Raw genomic sequence first — 6,804 nt, 5'->3', positions numbered from 1 at the left:
CCCCAACCCCACTCCAGCCTATCACCCTCACCTTGACCTCCTTCCACCTATCACATTTCCAACGCCCCTCCTCCAAGTCCCTCCTCCCTACCTTTTATCTTAGCCTGCTGGACACACTTTCCTCATTCCTGAAGAATGGCTCATGCCCGAAACGTCGATTCTCCTGCTCTTTGGATGCTGCCTGACCTGCTGTGCTTTTCCAGCAACACATTTTCAGCTCTGGTAGTGGAAAATACAGAACAAAATGTTAGCACACTAGTGTCTTTCTACAATGTCACTACATATTCACAAACAGCCATGCATGATATAAATAAAGAAAAAAACAGGCGACTCAGAAGGTGCCCTCAGTCTAGGGACTGGCTTTGAGCTGGCTGGGCAGAGCCCATGTACTATGCATGTGTCAATAAATGAAATCAAATTGTGGTAACAGATGTTTGGATCATATAACTCAGCAGTATGTGATCCCCAGTGATAATCACATTTCATTCATTGACAATGATGGAAACAAAATAATTTTCCTTAAAAGTACTGTGGCTAATAAACTAATCTACGAAGAATAGGCTCTTTTAAGAGATCTAATCGAGATACATTCCCAAGAGGAGAAAGGGAGATAAACAAAGCAAAAAGTTTCTAGGATGACAAAAAGGGAGAGTAAGATGAGGTAGAAAAAGGCTTCTCTGAGAGATGCTAGGTTGATAATTCAAGTAAAAAGTATTCTGAATATTGTGAAAAAAGAAACAAAAACTGCAGAGAGATAATACAAAAAGAGACAGTCAGCCAACATAAAGGGAAGGCAGAAGACTCCACAGTGAAAGGGAGATCAAAGAAAGTGTCGGGCTAATGAGGGATCAAAATGCACATGGAGACAGAGTCACGGCTAAAATAATAAATTAAGACTTTGCAGCTGATGCTGCAGCAACAATGCAATGAAAAAGGAGGTAGCTGAGAAATTAGAGAAACTCGAATTGATTAGAAGGCATTAGAAAGGGTGGCTGTACTTCAATGGCACAAGTCCCTGGGATTGATGAGGATGCATTCCAGGAAACTGAGAGAAGTAAGAGTGGAAGTTGCAGAGGCAGTGACCGAAATATTTCAACCTTCCTTAAATGCAGAGAACTGGAGAATTAGATGTTACACATTTGTAAAACTGCATGAGAGGATCAACCCAGTAAGCACAGGGCAGTCAGTTCAACTTTGGGCCTGGAAGGAACAATATTCTGAGATAAAATTCAACAGTTACTTAGTCACATGTGAGTTGATTGAAGAAAGCATGTATAGACTTAAGAAAAATCCTGTTGAACACATTAGAATAGTGGAGTTGATATAGTTTTCACGGCCTTTGAAAGTGCCACATTGCAGTAAAATTGAAACCTATGGAATGAAAGAGAAGTGCCAGATTGGTTTAGTGATGGAAAACAGTAAAATGATGCACAGCTGCTCTCTAAGTGGAGGAGGCAATATAGTTGGGTTCCCTGTGGATTAATGTTAACCACTGCTTTTACGGGGCTGCAATTAAAGACTGATTTAGATGTTCAGGAAATATGTTCAAAATTTGCAGGTGACACAACTTTTAAGGAGAGGAGGAGAGGAGCAGAGACATAGATGTCAAGAGGAATAATCTGGGGCTGTGCTGCAGGAAAGTGATAAATTTAGAGAGTAAGAACAAGGGCAGATCTCATCAAATAATGGTACAATTCCACAGGGAGGAGGTGCAGATTGGGGAACCTGGACCTATAAACGTGGTAGATGGCTAATGTGCTGACAATCAAACTGCTATTCCCAAATCATCACAGAAGTTAAAGATTTTTGAAGAGTATGCCAATGTTCCTACTGACCTGACTTTCAGACCCTGGTTGATAGAAGTCATGGAGCAGGTTTCTCTACTTAATCTATTTGTAATAAATAGTAATTCAACAGATTAACAATTATGAACTGTTGACATGTTACTTGCTAAAACTCTAACACACTTATAAATCTCCTCCTCTATGCACACAGAGAATCACAAAAAGCTATGGGTGCTACAGACACAGAAAAGATAGTTCAGTGATCCCTGTTCAAAGAGTTTGCTGACATGATCCTTTTTTAAACAGAACGCTATTTCTCAAGTTTTCCTTCCTCAGATGCATTCTTTGTTTGTGGGAGGCACAGGGGTTTCACATTTATAAGGGTCCTTAACTTATCAATTAATTATCACAGCTTACAGCAACTGGAAAAGGGGGGAATAAACTGGTTGTCTTCAGGTCTGAGGTGCTGTCTGAACTGAAAACAAGCTCCTTTCCATTAGAGGGTCAGTGATTTCTGGGAAAACATTCACATCCCCAAACTGCTCACTACCTGGAGCCAATCATACAAGTTGTTGGTAGGCAGAAGGACCTTGTCATTAATAAATAGTCACTAATTAACTGATTAATTATCAACTTGTCGTTGGGCAAATCACCACTTGTACAGACCCTGGGTTGCAACCTTTACCTTTCCCCATTACTTGAACCAACAACTGTGTAATCAGCCCTTATAACGAGTGTCAGTTAACTTGCTTTTTAAAAAAAGTGGTGATCCAACAAACATTAGCTTTTCAAACAGCCCTTTTCTCATTTCAGTCCATTTTCAAAAGCAGAGAAAAAATACAATATTTATACTGGGCAGGTTGCAAAAGCATTTAGAGGGATTTGGGTTTTATAACTGGGAGCAGAATACAAAGCCGTATTGTGGTGAACCTTTACAAAACACTTAGCCTTAAAGGAAGCGTTGTCTCCAATTTTACCCATCATTCTTTTGGAAAGATATGGAGGCTTTCAAAAGGAGATTTGGTTGAAGTATTCAAAATCATGAGTCTGGTCAAAGTACTTTTGGGAGAAATTGTTCCCATCACTAGAAAAGTTAACAACCAGGAGATGGTGATTGGCAGAAGGATCAAGAAAATATGAGGGAAATGGCTTTTAATATGGTGGCTGGTTAGAGTCAGGAATAAACTGCATGGATGTATGGTGGAGGCAGATTCAGTCACAATGTTCAATGTAGAATTTGAACATTAGTTGAAGGGCCAAAAAGATGCAGGGCTAGAGGGAAAAGCCAGGAGAGTCTACCTGATTGGATAGCTCTTACTGATAGCCCAATGGCATCATTCTGTGCTGTCACTGAAGGAGAAATACTCTGCACTTCATTGTGCAGGATATTAAAACAAAATAGAGGTATACTTTTTTTCCCAGCTAAAGGAGCCACTTGGTTAATATTTGACAAATGTTTACATTGACTTTCTGCCATGTTAAGTAATTTTTGTAAGTTACTTTGAGAGTTTATTTTTAAACAAAGCTTGAGATCTGAATGAGGGGTTGAAGCTTCCTGAGTGAATCGGTAAAATGGCTCAGGTATAGGTTTGCTTGGAAAGATCTGTCCATTGTAAGAAACAAGGAAACTGAAATCATAACAAGTCACAGGCTTTACCTGGAGCTGGAATACTAAAGAAAAACTCGGCTGAGTTGGACAAAATGGTCTATATGGTTTATGTTCTATGTAATGCAGCATGAGAAGTAACTCAAACTACTTCCATGACTCCAGCGTCAGCTCTGTGCTCAATGGCTAGGTTATTACGAGGTTAACGATGTGACTTGAAAATAAAACTGAAACCTCATTGTGCCAGGAAGAGTCATTTAAGGGCTTCTGATTGTGAACACTATGCATTTATTGTAATGAAGGAAGGGGTTATCTGATGAACCTCGAGTGAGAGTCAGCTGTAATGACCCTACAGGGGAACAATATGTGATGATGAAGAGTGATGGAGGGAGTGACTCCTGTTTCCTGTAACTGACCCAAATACTGACCAAGTACTAACATCAACCACTGGCAGAAATTCTCAGCTTACACAAAAACTTGTCAGAGGCAGATCCTGAGAGTTAATCGCTGTTCATTCAGGGTTAAAGGGATAGGGGAGGGGTGTGGGTCTGGGTGGGATGTTCTTCAGAGGGTCACTGTGGCCTTGATGGGTCGAATGGCCTGTTTCCACTTTGTAGGGAGTTTATAATTATAAGAATTATCACAAGTAAATTTGAAGTAATTTACATGTATTCAATAAATAATTGTCTTAACGTCTGGAATAAAGGAGCTGTGTCTAACCAATGTCCTTGACTCCTTTGAGCGAGTGACAACTCAAATTAACTGTGAAACTACAATTACTGACTGATACCTTGTTGAAGCCATCAAGAAGTATCACATGAAAGGCTATTAATTAATCTCAAAGTTGTAACAGAGCTAGAGAGAGTAGTGAAAAATGGAAGTGATTATGTTCAGAATAAGCACGAATGGAGGAAGTCTAGGTGATGTGGAAGAGCAAGCATATTTAGAATGGGTTAGCAAAACACTGAAAGTAGCATCTTGAATGACGAAGACCATAATATAGGTTAATAGAACATACAGTACAGAAACAGGCCATTCAGCTCAAACACTGTTTGCTCTACATGAGTCTCTTCACATCTTATCAGCATATCTTTCTTTTTCTTTCTCACCCATGTCATTATGCAGCTTCTCCTTAAATGGTGTTAACATAGAACCTAGAATGTTACAACGCGGTACAGGCCCTTCGGCCCTTGATGTTGCACCGACCTGCAAAATTAATCTGATGCTCATCTAACCTATACCGTTCCATTATTAACTATATGTCTATCCAATGTCCATTCAAATACCCTTAATGTTGGCAAGTTCACTACTGTTGCAGGCAGACCAGTCCACGCCCCTACTACTCTTTGAGTAAAGAAACCACCACTGATATCTGTCCTAAATCTATCACCCCTCAATTTTAAGCTATGTCTCCTTGTGTTAGCATTCACCATCCGAGAAAAAAGGCTCTCGCTGTCCCCCCTATCTAACCCTCTGACGTCTCAATTAAGTCACCTCTCAACCTTCTTCTCTCCAACGAAAACAGCCTCAAGTCCCTCAGCCTTTCCTCATAAGACCTTCCCTCCAGACCAGGCAACATTCCAGTAAATCTCCTCTGAACCCTTTCTAAAGCTTCCACATCCTTCCTATAATGCGGTGACCAGAACTGTACGCAATACTCCATGTGTGGCCGCAACATTTTTATCCCTTAAAATGGCCACCCAAGTGGACAGGGTTGTTAAGAAAGCATATGGTGTTTTGGCTTTCATTAACAGGGGGATTGAGTTTAAGAGTCATGAGATCTTGTTGCAGCTCTATAAAACTTTGGTTAGACTGCACTTGGAATACTGCGCCCAGTTCTGGTCGCCCTATTATAGAAAAGATGTGGATGCTTTGGAGAGGAGAATGCGTTGCCAGCAGCAGTTGTGGAAGCAAGGTCATTGGGGACATTTAAGAGACTGCTGGACACGCATATGGTCACAGAAATTTGAGGGTGTATACATGAGGATCAATGGTCGGCACAACATCTGTGCTGTACTGTTCTATGTTCTAACAGTGTCTCATACAGCTGAAGCATAACCACATGGCTCCGAAACACAATCCGCCTACCAATAAACGCCAGCACACCATATGCCGTCTTAACAACTCTATCAACCTGAGTGGCAACTTTCAGGAATTTATGCACCTGAACACCAAGATCTTTCTGTTCATCTACACACCAAGAATTTTGCCATTAGCCCAGTACTCTACATTCTTGTTACTTCCAAAGTGAACTACCTCACATTTTTCTGCATTAAACTCCATTTGCCACTTCTCCGCCAGCTCTGCATCTTATCTATATCCCTCTGTAATCCACACCATCCTTTGGCACTATCCATAACTCTGCCTACCTGAGTGTCATCTGCAAGTTTACTAACCCATCCTTCTACTCTCACATCCAGGTCGTTCATAAAAATTACAAACAGCAGTGGCCCCAAAACAGATCCTTGTGGCACACCACTGGTAACTGAGCTCCAGGACGAACATTTCCCATCAACCACCACCCTCTGTCTTCTTTCAGCTAGCCAATTTCTGATCCAAACCGCTAAATCACCTTCAATCCCGAAACTCTGTATTTTGTGTAATAGCCTACCGTGTGGAACCTTATCGAATGCCTTACTGAAATCCATATGCACATCAACTGCTTTACCTTCATCCACATGTTTTGTCACCTCTTAGAAGAACTCAATAAGGTTACTTAGGCATGACTTACTCTTCACAAAGCCGTGTTGACTATCCCTAATGAATTTATTCCTTTTCAGATGATTATAAATCATATCTCTTCTAACCTTTTCCAACACCTTACCCACAACCAAAGTAAGGCTCACTGGCCTATAATTACCAGGGTTGTCCTGACTCCCCTTCTTAAACAAGGGAACAACATTTGCAATCCTCTGATCTTCTGGCACTACCCCTGTCAACAATGCTGACATAAAGATCAAAGCCAAAGGCTCTGTAATCTCCTCCTTGGCTTCCCAGAGAATCAGAGGATAGATTCCATCCGGCCCAGGGATCTTTTTGATTTTCAGATCTTCCAAAATTGCTAAAACGTCCTCTTTGTCGACCCCATCTAATCTAGTAGCCTGTAACGCTGTATTCTCACTAACATTACCCTTTTCCAATGTGAATACTGGCGAAAAATATTCATTTCGTGCTTTTCCTATGTCCTCAGATTCCACTCTCAACTTCCCACTACTGTCTTTGATTGGCCCTAATCTTACTCTAGTCATTCTTTTATTCCTGATGGTATGCCTGTAGAATGCCTTTGGGTTTTCCTTGATCCTATCCACCAACAACAACTCATGGCCCCCTCCTGGCTCTTCTTGGCCTTCTCTTTAGATCTTTTCTGACTAACTTAAATCTCTTGCTATACTACACCGTGTGAAAGCATGTTTT

At 40.9% G+C, this 6,804-nt stretch overlaps 1 protein-coding gene across 1 annotated transcript in view; it reads left to right on the top strand.

The window, feature by feature from the left end:
- adora2b (adenosine A2b receptor) overlaps nucleotides 1–6,804 on the top strand; it is a 34,940-nt gene that overhangs the window by 24,234 nt on the left and 3,902 nt on the right. The gene's annotated exons all lie outside the window — the stretch shown is intronic.

Source organism: Chiloscyllium plagiosum, chromosome 28 (assembly GCF_004010195.1).
Source record: "Chiloscyllium plagiosum isolate BGI_BamShark_2017 chromosome 28, ASM401019v2, whole genome shotgun sequence".
Lineage (NCBI taxonomy): Eukaryota > Metazoa > Chordata > Chondrichthyes > Orectolobiformes > Hemiscylliidae > Chiloscyllium > Chiloscyllium plagiosum.
The sequence above is the reverse complement of the archived record's forward strand: the minus strand, read 5'-3'. Positions and strand labels throughout refer to the sequence as shown.